Raw genomic sequence first — 18,728 nt, 5'->3', positions numbered from 1 at the left:
TTAGTGAAAATAACGAAGTATTTGGAGGAAGAAAGATCTGGGTTCAAATCCCAACCATCTAGCTTGTAGAGTCAGCGTGAGGATTAAGTACCACGAAGTACAGATGAAAATAAATAACTGCTGATATTACTACTTTGTTAGTAAAAACCCTATAAAACACTCAGGAGGAGGATAAACTATATATGAACTAGCTAAGTACATGTGGTAGTATTTACATGCATCTGCTTTATTTATTTACGGCTGCATTGGGTCTTCATTATTGGGTCTTCTTTGCTGCGCGCGGGCTTTCTCTAGTTGCGGTGAGCGGGGGCTACTCTCTGTTGCGGTGCGCAGGCTTCTCATTGCGGTGGCTTCTCTTCTTGCAGATCTCGGGCTCTAGGTGCGTGGGCTTCAGTAGTTGTGGCACACAGGCTTAGTTGCTCCGTGGCCATGTGGGATCTTCCTGGACCAGGGCTCGAACCCGTGTCCCCTGCACTGGCAGGCGGATTCTCAATCACTGTGCCATCAGGGAAGTCCCTATGCATCTGCTTTTAAACAAGCTATTTTAATGTCATTCTGACAAAAGCTATAATCCCCAGTAGTTGTTATAGTTAGTAGAAACGTTTTTCATTTTTTAGTGCTATTTTTTCTTTCTTCTTTTTAAGTGTCTCTTTTCCTACTTCGGACTTGTACAGAATTTCCCTTTAGAGGAAGGAGGAGGGTAGAATGGAGATTATGAAGAGCCAGAATAATTTCTGTCTCACAGTATTTTGAAGTTCCTTTTTGCCTAAGCCAACAGATTACTTAAAGTTCTTTCTGAAAAGTCAATTGATAGACACCTTCTCCTTAGTTTGACAATTTAAAAAGTTTTTTCCTTCTATATTTACCAACCACTGTATGTTCATCAACAAAAGCAAATAGGTTTGAATGCACGACGTCATCTTACTGGGTTTATTTAATGCAAATATAAATCCACTTGAAAGTAGATCATATCTAAACCTGTAACCGGTATCAATCTGGTCTTATAAAACATCACCAATATGAGACGTATTTCTAATACGCTGTGTTTATCTGACGTTCTGAAGATACAAACTCAGTGCTGAAATAGGAAAACATTTCATCACCTTAAGTTGGCAGTTTCTTTTCCCTACTCTCTGATGCTTCAATTTTAAGGCTCATTTTATAAGTTCTTCTTGGACACTACGTTAACCTTCAGGCCACAGAGTATTGGCAAAGAGTTGATTTCGTTTTTCCCATTGGCATAACTGCCTTCACAGCAGCACCCCCGCCCTTTCTTTTGTTTAATTTGGCTGCAGTGTTTCTTGCTTAAGGGATTTACCAGAATGTGGCCATACCTGGGATTGAGTTAAAATCAGGATAAAGAACTGGGAATGGGAAGGCTATAAACTGACCACTGGGTGGATAACATCATTCTTTCAACTATTCAGAAAAACACACGCACACCATGAACCCTGACTTTCAGAGGTGGAAAATGAACTGAACATATGGTAAAGTTAAAAATTAATATTAATAAGTGGAAAAGCTATTTCTCCAAGAGACATTTCATTTTAAGATTGTCCTCTACTGGAATGATTTATTTGACTCTCTCATCTTCATGAAATGGGCTACAGGCTGAAAATTGTAAAGAATGCTCCAAGCAGAAGCACAATAGCAATGGCTTTTGTATCTAAGAGGTATATAGATTCCTTGTTTGAAGGATATTTACACAGTTTGTTAAAGAAAACTTTATTTCCTGCTATTCTGAGTCTCAGATTAAATAACATATAAGAAAAATACTTAGCAATTTGAGGTCTCATTACCATTTATTTATGCCTTTATTTACACATTTATTACATTGAAATGAACTGAAGATGGAAAGAGAAATGAACCTGACCTATGGAAAAACTAGGTAAACCAAGGCAATTCTGCAGGTATCTAAGGGTGTTTTATAAGAGATTGTGTCAAATCTAGTGCTTGTAAGCTTAACAACAAATACTGTAACTAGGCCAATTTAGACTCTTTTCTCTATCTAGATGACATGTCATAATGGTATGAATCTGAAAGCAGTGATGGAATCATTGATTTAGTGGTTGTTCAGATAGGTAATTTCAGCCTTCTCTGAATCCATCAAACATGTCCCTCCCTCCCCTACTTTCCACCTGACTCCTTTTGCATCATTATAAACAAAGATTTCAAACAAGGTAGATAATTGTCCTCTCATAACACTTATTTTCTTGTTGTCCCAAGTATTTTCTATTTCATAGTCTATTGGCTAGTAACCAAAACTGATTGATTGATTGATATGGCAATAAAAGTGCAAAAACAAGCAGACTCTGATCATTATTCATTAAAGACAGTTGGATAAATGTAATATTGGTAGTAAATATTGGCCATGAATTTAACCTATCACTACTTAATTTATTCAACAAACTTGTTTGTTTGAACGTAAAGAACTAGGTTCAGCAGTATTCAAAGTATGGTCCAGGGACCCCTGGTAGTCCCCAAGATCCCTTTAAGGGATCTTCAAGGTCAAGTCTTTCTTCATAATAATACCAAGAATGATGTTCATTTTTCACTCTCATTCTCCCACAACTATGCAGTAGAGTTTTCCAGAGGCTACGTAATATCTAATGGCATCATCTTTCTGATGCTAATGATATGTGTGCTTGTGGATTCTTGTGTTTAAAATTTTCTGTTTTAATTTGAGTACAGTAAATAATTACTCATAAATATAACCCACATACACAAAATCTCTTTGTGGGTCTTCAATAATTTAAAACATGTAAAAGGGTTCTGAAACCAAATACTTTGTGAACTTCTGTGCTAGGGCAACATATTAGTAAAAAAAAAAAAAAACAAATGGGTAAGATGTAGATGTTTTTCAATATAGTAGCTAAGACAGGAGGAAATCTTCCTAAATTTATCATTTCCAACCATCCATTCAATCCATTTCTCATCATTTGGGTTTGACTGCTGTGTTTTTAGAGCTACATTCTATCTGAATTCAGTGCTTTAGAATCAGCAGTTCTGTATAAACCCAAGTCCTGGCCTTGTGATGGAGCCAAATTTGTATCTCTCAAGAGCTGTGTGTCAAAAGGAAGTCTCCATGTTTGCATTTATGAGAATATACTACTTGGTAGTGGTGACAGTTGGTCAGCTGGAGGTTGCAAGATAAATACTCTCACTCCCCTAGCATGTACTCTGATAGAAAATTGGCAAAGAAATCAAGAAAACATATAGATTACCATGTAGGTATATATGAGCATTTTATACAATTTGAAAATGAAACCTAAGTCTTTCATTTAAGGGCACAGTTATATCTTGCTTTCAACAAGTGTTTATCAGAGATCTAGTGCATGCTAGGCATTTTGAATACACAGATAAATAAGATATGGTCCCTCAGAGAGCTCACAATTTACAACCCCAAATGCAAAGTGATATAGAAGCAGAGATGAGAATTTAACTCTGCCCAGCATCACTAGAGAAAGTTTCGGAGAGAATGTACAGTAGGTGTGAAAGACGAGAATGGTATTCTAGGTGTAGGGAATATCATTCATGGAGACATAAATGTATTAAAATTCTTGGTATGTGCAGGGACCAGCGAGAACCCCTTTGATTAGCTTATACGGGTAGTGAAAGGAAATAGGTTAGAAATTTAGGTTGGGGTCAGATTGTGAAGAGATTTGTAAGCCATTCAAAGTAGTTTGAATTTTATTTGATCACTCATAAGATTTGCACACCCAAGGGTCTGCACAGGCCAGGAAAATAGAGTGAGAATAGGGTAGGATGTAAGCTCCTTCTTTCTGTTTTGTCTTCTAATTTTGAAACACGCACCTTCCCTGGATTTTTTACATGATGTGCTGGAGCTGGTATGCGAGTGGATTGTTAGCATGTGCTCTCAACTCCGAATTCAGCGATTTCACGCTGGTAGCTTAAAATCTGGCATGGTGGAAGTATCAGTATTTGCAACATGGAAATGGGCAAATGTGACAATTGAGAGTATTTTTTTCTCCCTTTTGTTATTTTTGGTAGTTTGTTTTTTTGCTGTTTTCCAGCCCAACTTTGTTTGCCCGCTTGATGAATGTGCAGAAGAATATTTCTCTACCTTTCTAAAATTAAACAGGCAGCCCAGTAAGTGGCAACTGACAAGCATGAATTTGGGAAGACCCATGAACCGTGGAGAGCAGCAGTGTGAGTGCCCTACCTTGTAGAGGATAGTGGCAACTCAGCTCCCTTCTAGGCAAGGATAGGGCCACAGGATTTCCAGACATCTCAGTCTAACAAGAAAAGACAGAAATCCATATATCTATTCAGGTAAAATCTCTTGATTTTTCAGTATTAGAAACTAATTCCATAACCGTAGTAATAATTCCCCACAAGCTAGATTGCAATCTGCTTGTGCTGGAGGCCATGAGAAGTCGTTGACGGTTTTTAAGCAGAGTGACACAATAGTGTTTCATTTTAGTAAAAACAAGTCCAGAAGATGTGTAGAGGATAGATTGAAAAGAACAGAGGCTAACAACAGGCACATAACAACTTCAGTTATGAGGTGAAGACTGATTCTACGGCCCTCAGTAAGAACGATTTCAAAGGCAAAGTCAAGGATTTCATCCCTACAAAAACCAGTTACAGTGCTGTTTTCCAGCCACAGCCTACCCATTTCATCTGGCACACTCTTCTCATGGGCACACTGGGGTTTAGTCAACAGAGTGAGTAAGGACCAGTTTTCTCATCTTCAAGAGAACTCTCAAAGCAGTCACCCCAGTGGTGGTGGGTCAGTAGATCTGTCTTTATAAGGACAGCATTAATATTGATTCCATTGCTGACGTACCTTTGGAAACAGCAGAGCAGATGCTAGCGTGAAAGATGTAACCTCGATCAAGTTCATTGATGTATTTTTTTTCAGATTTAATCTCGGATATTGGCAGATGAGTTTGTGCTGCATACCTGATGGCTGTATTCCAACAGAATGAAAGATTTAAAACAAAACAAAAGTCCTTTTGAATGCTGGGCAGAGTCGATGCAAATGGGGCCTTGGCAAGAGTTTCCTCAGAAAGCTGCCCAAATTCCCCCTCATTTCTTCCTTCCTTACTGGTTTGGGTAAATAAAATATTTATGATTTGGTAATAAAACCTCCCAAATACTAAGCCCTTTCATATGTCCACAAGGTGTGGGAATCTTCAGAAGGACTGAAAATACCAGGACTTAGCTAAGGCCCTTCACTGGATTGTGCCGCTCCTGAGTTCTCTCCTCATGTTGTTCTCGGTCTCCAAGAAACCTAGATTATTATTTGATTGGAATGATACAGTCAAGGACATATGCGGTCTTTTGTTAAATTTTCCTTTTGGGAAAGTATCCAGACAGTGTCCTTGCAAAGAAAATCTTCATATTGAAAATCATTTGATGTTTTGTTTTTAAATTCATACTGACTGGAATCTGTTGACTACAGGGTCAGTTTGATGAGCCATACTGGTTTTTATTTTTTTTTTTAATTGTAAAAACCACATAGCAGCTGCATTTGCCACTGCTATCCTCTTTTTTTTTTTTCACCATTCCTTGACCTCGTTCTAACTCTTTCTCAGCTGAACACAAGGGTCATCCCACCAACTGCAGGACACCTTACGCTTCTCTGGACCCAAGTCTCTTCCAGCATTTCAGCCTCTCGGGCACTGATTTCCAGGCCTCAGTTTTCTCCTATGTATTGAATAAAATGGGGACAATATAGTAGCTACTTGATGCTGCTGTCGTAAGAATTACCTGAGAAAATACACGTAAAATGCTCTGGAGTGTCCAGCACATAGAAAATATTCTATAGATATTTATCATTATTATTACCATCATTAATATTTGGATGTTATTTTCACTCTAGACTTTAATGTTCAATAGCAAATGTTAGCTAATTTAGACACACAGTCACTATCTCTTGCCCCAATCTCTGGCTCCCTACTGTCTGGGTCTCTTGGTGCTTGCAGTTCTCTATCCTGTTGAGAGATTGGGGGAACTTGATGGTAAGCCATTCCCTTAGGCTGCATTCTCAATCTGGAACCTTCAAGCCTAGGAGATTTTACTTCTAATGCCTCTCATCTGATACTAGAACTGCTCACTACTTGATAACAGCATGGCCTGCACCTAAATGTGAAGCTCATTTTTTTTTTTTTACCACATCCTACCCCCATGTCCTGATATTTTACTCAGGGTCATCTCTTTTGTCTCACCTTTATTTAAACATTGTCTGTTGTGGCATTTGTAAATCTCTGATGGCTTCAGCCCTGCTGTTTCCCCTGCACTCCTGCTATGCCCTCTCCAACAAGTGCCTGGTTGCTCTTCCTTCAAGGCCAGCACCAGGGTTAGATGTATTTGCACATCCTGGGGGATGGCATTGACTTCCACTTCTGATTTCACTAAGATGGGAGAGAGAGCCTGGCTCTCTGGATGTGTATTACTGTTGTGTCTCAAGGAACATGGGCTAAATCTCTAGGTTAGAGATGCTCTGTTTTTACCCCAGGTGGATGTACTTCAGTACAATTCTGGCCCAAACTACCCAAAGTTAGTGCCAGACTTCACAGGTATTAGGGCTTAGTCCCCCACAAAACTGCCCTCATTTCAGGTGCCAGCTATAAGTCTCAGGGGCCATCTGCACTTCTGGTTGGCTGGCTGTACATTTGGGGGTTCTTGCAACCCCATCAGGGTTGACATTCTAGAAAGAGTCACAGGACTCCCTGAAAGCACCATAATATGATTACAATTTTGTTATGAAGGGTACACATAGGACAGGGTCCGGAAGGGTCGGATTCAGAGCTTCCATGCCTAACCCCTGTGGGGTCAGAACTTGTCGTCCTCTCAGCATATCAGTGTGTTCACCAACCAGGAAAGTTCTCCTGAGCCTCTGTACAGAGTTCTTATTGAGCTTTTATTACATAGGCATGATTGATTAAATCGTTGGCCACATGATTGAACTTAGTCTCCAGTCCCTCTTACCTCTTCGGAGATCAGGGGTCATCAGGTGGGCCCAGAGTTCCAACCATCTGATCACACGGTTGGTCTTTCCGGTGGCCAGTCCCTGTGCTGAATCTATTTAGGGACTCACCATGAGTGAGCAAAGACACTCCTGTCACTCAGTAAACCCCAATGGTTTTTGAACATCTGGGCCAGGAACCAGGGACAAAAACCAGATGTATTCGTTATCATATCAGAGAGAACATTTAAATTTTACTAATGATTGTGACTTCTGCTTAAATAAAAATATAGTTTCCCACTATAAAACCCAAGCCATACCTTCATTCTCTTTTAACTTCGTGTTCTCAGCTTCCAAATATTTCTCTTTATCTCCTCTACTGAAGATTATTTGGCTCAGTTTTCCAGGAGACTGACCATCAGTCCTTAAATTCTTCTTCACTCGTCCTTGTATGGGGATTATTAAATTTTCTTGTGAATAAGAAACATGACAGACTGTTTAGGGAGCTCCTGGTTCCCCAGACGCAGGCAGGTCGGGCTCCCTCTGGGGGCCTTGTTGTTATAGCAACAGAACTGCTCTTTGCAGCAGGCACTTCAGCTCCCCTCATGCCAAGCCATTGGGCAGAGCTTCTAAGTAAGACACTGTTTGTAGGTGCAGATAGGCCACTAGCAATGTCACAATGCCTGCCAGGGAAACCTGACTCAAATCTCAGAGGCTTAGGTGGAGCCCTATACACCAGTGTGTTCATCCAGTTACACTATTACAGGATACATAGACTTTCCTTGATCACCCTTCAAAATGTATATTGTCTTATTTCTCCCTTGGAGCTAGAAAAAATAAATCCATTTGCAATTTCTAATATCATGTGCTTATTTCACTAATCCAGGAAAAATTGGTCACATTTTTGGAAAATTAGCATCCAAAAGAAATGTTGATTTCTTTGGAATTTGGGATCTAGTTATGGGTTTTTAAAATTCGTTTGTGTCAGTTCATATCTAGTGACATGTCTGAATTTTCCAAGGACACTAGATGCAATTTGCTAAATAAATTCTCTTCTCTAACTCCAGAAGAATCAGTAGCCTCATGTGTTCGAGCGTTGAACTTTGGAAGCACTTTATTTGCTTTGATCTTCTATAAGATCAGGTTGACATATGGATGTGCTTAATCAAATATTTAAAGCAAGCATCAATAGCGGAGACTTTACATATCCATACACTCCCAGACTTGTTTTTCGAGTTTCTTATACTAGGACATCTAATAAAGGTTAAAGGTCATTTAGGACATACTTTAAATTTTAACACTTCAGCCTTAGTTCTCAAGATGGTTCTTGAAAATCATACAGAAGGCATTGTGTAACTCGGTGGTGATATAAGCAGATGTTTTATATATTTGTGTAATTATATTATGTATTTGTATAACTCTAGAGTTAAGTGGAATTACCCTGTAAAATTTCAGTAACATTTGTGCCGTTCTTTCTTTGTTCTTATTTTTTCTTCTTGCTTTTTGAAATACAAAAAAATTGAGTGGGGAAAAAACTCTGGATTTTCAACACTGAGGTCATAGTTGTATAGCACCAAACAAAAATGGGGACATAAAAAATATTAGGAATGAACACTTAAAAAATTTCCTGGAGTAGCTAAATCACAGAACTATAAAATCTTAGAGTTGGAAGAGTCTCCTGGGCTCTTCACTAAATACAGAGATTTCTTCTATAACAAGATCAAACCAATCTCAAACTTCTATTTGCCTCTTATAAGAAGGATGCCTACAGAATAAATTGGAATATATATATGTATATATATCTTTTTTTTTTTTGGCGGTACGCGGGCCTCTCACTGTTGTGGCCTCTCCCGTTGCGGAGCACAGGCTCCGGACGCGCAGGCTCAGTGGCCATGGCTCACGGGCCCAGCCGCTCCGCGGCATGTGGGATCCTCCCGGACCGGGGCACAAACCCGCGTCCCCTGCATCGGCAGGTGGACTCTCAACCACTGCACCACCAGGGAAGCCCCTATATATCTCTTTTAAGTTAGAAAAGTATTTTTTAGTTTTGCCTAGTTGATGAGCCTCTTGTTCAAAGGCTAGAATATTTTCATTAATGCATTTTTACAATAACTATTTTTGTTTGGAAGAAGAGTGTGTGTTTGATTTATTTTCTTGCATTTAGAGTGGCTGCCCGTATCAAATCTAGCTCTAGTGACTTTTGAAACTAAAAGGTTTTTTTTTATAAGTTTATTTATTTATTTATTTTTGGCTGTGTTGGGTCTTCGTTTCTGTGCGAGGGCTTTCTCTAGTTGTGGCAAGAGGGGGCCCCTCTTCATCGCAGTGCGCGGGCCTTTCACTGTCGTGGCCTCTCTTGTTGCGGAGCACAGGCTCCAGACTCGCAGGCTCAGTAGTTGTGGCTCACGGGCCTAGTTGCTCCGTGGCATGTGGGATCTTCCCAGACAAGGGCTCAAAGCTGTGTCGCCTGCACTGACAGGCAGATTCTCAACCACTGCGCCACCAGGGAAGCCCCTGAAACTAAAGTTTTAAAGAAAAATGATACGTGTACCTCCATCACTATTTATTCCTAGGTATAAAGAATCAAGTTTACACAAAATTTTAAAACCTGACATTTTTAGGACATAACATGAATTCAAAATAAAGGCAATAGATGAATCCAATGTTAAGAATAAAATAGTATTTTTATCAAGACTGCTGTTTATATATACGTTTTCAGGAACACTACGAAATGTCGTGTATGTAGGGCACACTTATCTAATAATAAAACATGAACATAGCGATTTGGAAAACTCTATATAGTGATGTGTTTCGGTGTAGCTTAGAACTATAAAAAAGAAAAGTGCCCCGCATCAGTTAAATTTCATTCTATTTCATCTCATAGACAATGATTTTATTTTATTATGTGCTTAGCATGTTGTTAGGTACTGTGGAGGTTAAACTATAACTCCAAGGATGGACACTAGCAATTATTGACCATCTACTAGGCACCAAGCACTGTTAGGTGCATCACATAAATGTCATATTATTCCATGTTAAGCATTTGAGAGGAAATCATGTGATTGGGGAACATGGTTGTGACAGATACGTTTCTAACCCTGGTCTGTGGGATTGTGAAGCCCTATTTGCACATTATTATGTAAGAGACACTGTCCCTGTTCAAAAGAGACTCAAAGTCCTATCGGTGACAATCACACGTGAAGCCATCAGAGTTGCATTCAGATCAGGTACCAGTTTGAACGGTACTGATGAGAAAGCTAGTTGAAGGGAGGACTCCTTAATGAAGACCTCTTGCAGTTAACTTCCATTTATGTCTCAAAATCTCTTTTAAAAATCACGTTTTCTATTTTATATATAGTAGTGTATATATATCAGTCCCAACCAATCTCCCAATTTATCCCTCCCCTGCCATCCCCTGGTAACTATGAGTTTGTTTTCTACACCCGTGTCTCTACTTCTGTTTTGTAAATAAGTTCATTTGTACCCTTTTTTTTTAAGATTCCACATATAAGCGATATCATATGATATTTGTCTTTCTGTGTCTGACTTACTTCACTCAGTATTACGATCTCTAGGCCCATCCATGTTGCTGCAGATGGCATTATTTTATTCTTTTTTCTTGCTGAGTAATATTCCATTACACACACACACACACACACACACACACACACACACATATACACACCACATCTTCTTTATCCATTCCTCTGTTGATGGACATTTAGGTTGCTTCCATGTCCTGGATATTGTAAATAGTGCTGCAATGAACATTAGGGTGCATGGATCTTTTTGAATTATGGTTTTCTCCAGTACATGCCCAGGAGTGGAATTGCTGGGTAATATGGTAGTTCTATTTTTAGTTTTTTAAAGAACCTCCTTTATTGTTTTTTAAAGTTTTTTAAAGAACCTCCTTTATTATTTATATGGAGGGAACTCCACTCAATAATCTGTAATGGGCTATATGGAAATAGAATCTAAAAAAAAAAGAGTGGACATATGTATATATATAACTGATTCACTTTGCTGTACACCTGAAACTAACATAGCATTGTAAATCAATTATATTCCAATAAAAATTTAAAAAAAAACTACTCAGAAAAAAAAAAAAAACAAAACACATGTTCTTTATGACTTCTTTTGAATTAAAATTCTCAGTGTAGAATACTTGACACTACAGAGCGGCACAAACTCATTTTGTGGTTATCTTATATTCTTCTGATTCTACTTCCATATGAGTATGTATATGGAACAACATGGAACATTTTATCCACCAGAAGTTTTGCAGGAGAAAAGAAATCAAAACAATAGAAGAACTGTGTTTATCAAAGCAACCAGGAGTTCTAGAGTTACAGGCCCTTCTTAGGGTGACATGGAAAGCTTGGAGGATGTGAGAGGCAAATATGGAAGTTACTTCTACCAGAAGGTCAGGTGGCAAGGTTATGTTGAGGAGAAGAAAATGAACAGAGAATAAAGGTGGGGCAGAGAGTTTGGGGGTTTGGAAAAGAGAGAGTTAGGCTCAGCTCTTACCCTGACTGGAGTGTTCTAGGCAAAGGGAGAAATACCTAAAGAGGAATGCTGGTAAATTTCACTGGGCTGTGAGTGTCAACACATCTGTGTTAGTCAGCATTCTCCAGAGAAGCAGAACCAGTGGGGTGTGTATGTGTGTGTGTATATAAGCGAGAGAGTTATTTTAAGAAATTGGCTCGTGCAGTTGTGGGGGCTGATGAGTTCCAAAATCTGCCAAGCAGGCTGGCAGGTTGGAGACTCAGGAAAGACTTAATGTTGCAGTCTCAAGTCCAGACTCAGTCTGGAGGCAGAATCCTTTCTCCTTAGCAGGCCTCAGTCTTTTTCTCTTAAGGTCTTCAACTGATTAGAAGAGGCCCACCCACAAAATGGAGGGTAATCTGCTTTACTCAAAGTCTACATATTTAAATATTAATCACATCTAAAAAAATACCTTCACTGCAGCATCTAGACTGATGTTTGACCAAATATCTGGGTGATGTGACCCAGTCAAATTGACACATAAAGTTCACAATGACAAGATTTTTCAGATATTCTTTGAACAAAAGTTCCTTTAGAACTTGATCTGTATCAGGTGCTGTTCTAGGTGCTGGCAATAAGGAAATGTATAAAAGAGATGAAGCCCTGCTTTTAAGGTGCTTACATTCTCAAAAAATAAGTTAACACAGAAATAAGCCAGATTTCAGATAGTGAGAAGGGCAATGAAGGAAGCAAACAAGGAAGGCAATGTGATAATTTATGGGCAGGTATGTAGGGGGCTGTAACCAGCAAGACATGTATTTGATATTTCAATCCAGTAGTACACTGATAGTTCACTGAAGCAAGAGTACATTGAACTCTCTATTTCTCTTCCCTGTTGTGTGTGTGTGTGTGTGTGTGTGTGTGTGTGTGTGCGTGTTTGTGTAGGTATATGTACATGTGTGTGTTTAACTCATTCTGGTTATGACCCTTATTGATTTGAATCCCACACATGGGTCTTCACACTCAGTGCTTCATCTGGAGTGATGAGAGGTCTTTTTGAACAGGTGACACCAGAGGTGAGATCTAAGCCTAAGGAGGCAAGTTGAGCAGGGCAGCCGGGGTTGCTGGAGTTCATAGACAGGGGAACAGCTGAGGTTGGGGCTTGGCTGGAGTGGATCATAAAGTTTCACTTTTATAAGTACAATGAGAAACAATGATATGCCATGCTGTTGAAAGGTTTTAAGTGACATCATTTGTCTTACCTTTGTAAGTGGTTGTTCTGGGGTTGTGTGGAGAAGAGATTATAACAGAACAGAATTGGAAGCTGAGAGGCAGGGTCCAGGTGAGAGGGTTATAGTAGGGGTGATGATGGGAAATGAACAGATGCAAATATTGTAGTAAATGCAGTGGTACCAAATGAGAGACTTTGGGAAGAGGGAAAGAAAACAGAGATTTAAGATACTGGAGTGTATCTAGTTAATTCAATTATCTCATTGTCACAAGTGACAAGGAAGGTTAATGAGCTACTCTTCAAAAACTCCTTTTCACCTCTCAAACCCCAAGCCCCAAATCATAAAAGATCCAAAGACCTTTTTATAAAAAATGAAGTAAACGAACGCTTTTAAGTCTCATTTAAACTAACAAGGGAGGGGAGATATTTCGATGAGCAGATATTTTGAGACCTGTTAATTGTCAAATTGATGACTCAGCATACTCAATATATATACTGCTGGTATGACTGATGACTGATGATGTTTCATTGAAGCAATGCGGAAAAGAAACTATTTTATGTAAATGACTTTGACCATTTTCCATTTGGGAGGTCTTAATTTTCTCTTTTTCTCTTGAAAAGTCATTACAGTAGATAAGTTTCTCAATATCAATGGAGAAAGACAAAGCCCAGTGTAAAATCATTCTTGAATTGAAACGTTATCCAGAAAGGAGCATTTCTGCTTACATGATCATTAAGCTAGTGTTTATTACAGATGACTGCATATGTGTGTCTACGAGTGCATAGACATTACATTGGGAAATGAGAGAGAAATTTGAGTTTTCAGCAAATACTGCAAAATGAGCTTTTTTGTTTAAAAGGCCAAGTGATTCAAAATTATTTAGAAAATGTGAAATGTAAGTTTCTCTCTAATTAATTCTTTTCCCCAGCCCACTGCCTTCCATCCATCACTAGGTTATTGAAACAGCCTCCTAGCTGGCTTCCCTGTCTTAGGTGTCTCCGAATTCATTCTTTGCACTGCTGTCCAAAGTTCTCTTCCAAGAAAACAAAACCCCTGGTCCTTGTCTTCAGGACAAATTCCAAACCTTATTGAAGAAGAAAACCAATGTCTATTAAGCCTGTGGGACAGGTTTAGTCCTAAGTGGTTTATGTGTATCATTGGTTCTTCAGAATGAACCCTGATCCCCATCTCCCAGTATTATTCTACACACCCTAACTTCCAGTCTCTAATTAAGGACATAGTCACACTGCATTGACAAGCACTTCTTTCCAGACCACTAAACTCAGAGCTCTTTAAGTAAAAGGATGAGGTTTTGCTTGTTTTTGTTTTTCAGTGTGCTTAGGACAGTGGCTGGGAGATAGTAGAAACTCAATAAACAAAAGAAGTTTATACTACGTTTCACAGATTCCTCCTCCTGTTTTTAACAGGGGCCCTTCTGGAAGCTACACAAATAGTAATTGCTAATCCCTAGTTGTCTGTTCTTCTGCTTGCTGGTTGTGTGAATTTGAACAAGTTTCCTTAAATCAAGTAGCTTGGCCAAATTTTGTGCCTTAGTTTCTGCATCTGTGAAATGGGTAGCAATCATGAGAAACTTGTAGTTGTTACAAATATTAAATTAGGATGTGTGTATAAAGCATCCGGTACAGTGCCCAGCCCATATCAATGTGCTAAATACAAGGTAGATAATATTGTGATTGTTACTGTTTCAAGAACAAATCAATATTCTAATGTTTCATAAATATATTGAGGACCTAAGTGATTTGAGCCCAAAGACATTCAAAACTTGCTTTAAAAATATTATAGGATGGTCACAATAAACATCCATGAATGTATTCAAAGTCTGAAAGAAAGTAGGTTGGGCTTCAGAAAAATCCGGGGGTTAAAAAAACAAATAATATTTTCAACTTACTCTGCAAACAGAGTAGAATCCAGCCACTACTATTCATGGCTGCTGCATTGGAAAAGGTGGAACATTTTTTCTCAACCGATAGATTTCTCTAAATTTATATGTAAGGCTGCCACAGAGGTCACACTATTTTAATGGTTGTCATTATTATTATCTATTTAAATACAGAGGAATTTAGTTTGAAGACAAACTATAACCTTTCTTTATTTTAATTCACATTCTGTACAGGAAAACCATGACTTGCAGGTTCAAAGGAGAAAGCCTTTAAAAGGGCTTGTAAAAGGCCTCATAGGCTTCTTGGACATCAAATAGCTCAGCAAAACAGCATTATGATGATTTAAATGCAAATGAATTAGAAACATATGGATCACATTCCCTTGGAAATACACATGGGTTTGGAAATTAAGGGGAAACTGCCTGACAAAATGCACTGCACTTCGCTTAGCTCAAAATGTTTGAATAATGGGTTGAATTTGTTTGCCAGATCTTGAAGGCCATGGGTTCGTCCTATGGGTATTTTCAGAAATCTTCTGAGCCTTGAGGTTGCTTGGCTTTGAGGACTGTGTGACCTGTCAGGGCCAGCTCCTGCCATCATTGCTCTTGTTGCCGTCTCCTCACCATGCACACAAGTGTGTAGTTATCAAAGAGAAACCGATCTTGAAAGAATGGAAGAAATGGGGGCAGGGAGAGGAGGTGGTTGGATTTTTCTCTCCTCCTCTTTTGCTTTTCAGTTTTTCTCTTTTTTCTCCAGTGCTTTCCCTTTACTCTTTTCATCCTTCACTTCTTCCTTATTTTGCTGTCTCTTTTTCCTCCTCCCTACCTTCTTTCTTAACTCTCTTAGAACAGAAGAATGGATAAAAACAGGATGCTTATAAGGGAAAGCTTGTAGGAGGGTGAAGGGATGAATTATCTGTGTCTAATGTCTTTTCTTGAGAGTTACCCACTGTAAGTTCCATCAGAGAATATCTGAAAGTCTTTTTCAGTGGATCGTCTAGCTGTTTCCTGTGGCATAAGGGGAGATGTTTGGACTTAGTATGGTGTGTTATAAGCATGTTAGAGTCTCATGCAAGTAGTGTTGTCCCGATTCAGTTCGTTTTAAAAAGCAATTTATTATTATTATTACTGATTCCAGGGATAATTAATTAGTTTCCTTAAAGTGAGTTGACACGTGGACTATCAGGAGACCTAAGGCTAATTCATTGCTGCCTGGTCTGGGTGAAAGCAGGTGTCACAGTAAGGGGATCCAGCTTTTGTGTGTGCATTACAAAATATACTGCCTCGTGATAAGCAGCTACAGAATTGATAGTTAAATCTATCCGCATGGATTTGCTTTCCATATGGAACTAATTGCCTCTGGAATAGCTAAAGCCAAAAGATCTCTACGATTTCAAAAGCTTCTCTTATCTTTCCTCTCGGATGGCTGTTGACAGGAGTGAAACGCATCTATCCTCATTTATTATATTGGCTTCATCAAGTGAGGACGTGTTGATGGGAGACTGTTACAGAACCAGATGGTCCAAGTTGGTCTTTTATGTTTTCAGCATTTTCCCTCCTCGGTTTTAAAAGTCCAAACAAAGGCTGTCTGCGCTTGGGCTGGTCCCCTAGAATTTCTCCCCTTACAGGACCCAGTCCAGCCTCTCACTGGTACCTGAACAGGTCCACCTGAGGCCCAGAGCATCGGGTTTCTATGTCCTTTAACCCCTCGTCTCATAGCGTCTCATCCCCTTTATCTCTTGTGGTGCTCCTGAAGGCTAACTGAGGGATACCGAGCTTCTCTGACTGTCTGGACTGGACCCTGACATGGGGCCTTTCTCTTGCTTCTCAATTTGCCACCACAGTTTCGATTACCCTTACTTCCCAAAATGCATAGGCCAGAGACCTCTGCGTTCTAAATCTTGACAACTGGTGGTAATTTACTCTCTCTTTCTCTCTGTGGTTTAGAAGGGCAGGGCTTGACCTGGTGTTTCTTCTGTAAACCATTGAGCAAAATAGTGTAGAGATAAACAGGTAGCCATCCTCACTGTCATGCTCCTTGTCTAGAATGTCACCATCTTAGTTCACATTTCTGGAACATGTACCTGAGCCAAGAATAAGCACTGTAGATGTAGGAACCTATTTAATCCTCTCAACCATCTTAGGAAGCAAGTATCGTTATCCTTCTATACCATAGAGAAGGAAAATGAGGCAGGGAAGATGAGCTGTCCTGCAGAATCTTCAAGTCGAGAACAAGTGTACTAAATTTTATAAAGGTCAAAGGAGCAGGAATTTCACAACACAGCAGGCCCTCACCTATATCTCCATCCACAGCATCTCTCTCTTCTCCCAGTTCCCAGAATAGTTAGAAAAACTTTCAGAATAGGAATTTTAGCCACAGAAGCCTGAAATCATGGATATGGGAAATGCTGCTTGGAGACTGAAGAATTTCCCTCTGGAACTCCTTGGGCTGTGCTGCACTGGAAAAATGACTTACACTCTCTGTGCTGCAGAGAGAATGTTGTAAAGGTTAATACATGATTGTTAGAAGCGTCTGTCACCAAGTCAGCCTTATAAAGATATGCCAGCTATAGTATTATTATCCCACCAAGGAACGTCCCCAAATGCTAGGCAATGAATTGTCCTCACACAGGGAAGAAATAGTGCAATGGATCACTCTAGAACTGTATATTCAGTTGCGTAGTGGACATCTTCCCCTTAGTAGCCCCCTTATACTCACACCACCGAAACCAGTTATTTTTTCCCATAAAATCTACCAGTTCTTCTCCTTTTCCTATCTTGGTGGGTGGCCCCAGCATATTCCAGCATAGTGGGCAATGTGAGAAATTTTGGAGTTGGCTTTTATTTCTCTCCCCAGACCATATTTCGCTTACCAGATCAGGGATTTCGTCTTCTTGATTCTCCTCTAGAATATCTTTCAGATGCACCCCGCTTAGTCAGTGGCCACCACCCTGACTGAGATCATTTCAATAGCCACCGAGCAGTCTTTCCTTGTACTCTTCTCCCCTCCATTCCATTCAGAGTGCCAGCAGAGCATGTAAATATATATAAAACTCCAATTATGTTATTCTCATGAGTGTCTCCCCATTTCTAGAGAATGAATTTCAAGCCCCTTGATATTTATGATATTTTCATTTGCCTTCTCTAAACACACCGCACGTGTATTTCTGTGCCACTGAGCCAACAGCCATACTTAGCCTTCTATCTGAAACATTTTTCTGAGAGGAGACTAAACCTCTCTAAGCTTCAGGTCCTTAACCCTCTCAACCCTCCACCCTGAAATAACCGTACGTAGCTCAGAGCAAAGGCTGTTGTGAGAACCAGTCTAAAGCACTTAGCGCTGTGACCACTTACAGTGAGCACTGACAGTGTAAGAGCACCTACAGTGTGACCTTAGGCAATTTACTTAACTTCTCTGTGTCTTATTTCCACTATTCTAAAGTAAGGATAATACCTAGAGCACAGAAATATCATAAGGATTGAATTAACCAGTATGTGTAAAATGCTTAGGACAGTGTTTATTATTCCTGTCTTATTTTTCTTATTACTCCTTTAACAAAGTTACATAATACCATCAGTGCTGATGTGTGTTACAGAATGAGAAGGGTTTGGCGAGGGGGGGGGTGGATTTCTTATGGTTTGTAATGTACATTTTATACATTCTGAAAAAAATATTGCATTCGAGCAACATATTTTAAGGCAGAGCCCAAATGTCATCACTTCTTGAAGATGCTCCCCATGCTCTCTGCTTTCTTGCAGCCTGACCTGTTCTCACCTCCTGCTTCCTTTACCCACATTTCTATTATAACGCTTTGCTGCATGATACAAGGATCTTCTGTGTGTGTGTCTTCCACCAGAACGTGAGCCAAGAGTTTGTGCCTTGTTCATTTTTTATTTCTTTTCAACCCTTGTTCTCCTCTCTGCCACCCCCAGATGCCACCTCTGTGCCTGGCAACCAGCAGGCATTCAGTGAGCGTTGACTGAATGCATTCTGAATGGGGTAATGAGCCATTGTCCCACCTCTGTGGCCACTTTCTCAAATACCTCGGGTTTAATTTGGGTCCGTGGCTGTGTTGATTGAGCTTCAGACACCAGAGTGTTGTCACAGCAGTGGGGACTCCACACATTTGGCTCCTAGAACATTTTGACAAGAAGCATGACTGCGTTTCGAGATACCTGA

General features: G+C 39.7%; 1 long non-coding RNA gene across 1 annotated transcript in view; it reads right to left on the bottom strand.

Moving 5' to 3' along the window:
* LOC141276864 (uncharacterized) overlaps window positions 1-7,281 on the bottom strand; it is a 35,174-nt gene extending 27,893 nt beyond the window's left edge. The window contains exon 1 of the long non-coding RNA XR_012327114.1: window positions 7,255-7,281. This is a non-coding gene — a long non-coding RNA (uncharacterized lncRNA). The remainder of the gene's footprint in view (window positions 1-7,254) is intronic.
* Window positions 7,282-18,728: the final 11,447 nt, after the last annotated feature.

The sequence above is a fragment of the Tursiops truncatus genome, chromosome 17, assembly GCF_011762595.2.
Source record: "Tursiops truncatus isolate mTurTru1 chromosome 17, mTurTru1.mat.Y, whole genome shotgun sequence".
NCBI classification, from domain to species: Eukaryota; Metazoa; Chordata; class Mammalia; order Artiodactyla; family Delphinidae; genus Tursiops; species Tursiops truncatus.
The sequence above is the reverse complement of the archived record's forward strand: the minus strand, read 5'-3'. Positions and strand labels throughout refer to the sequence as shown.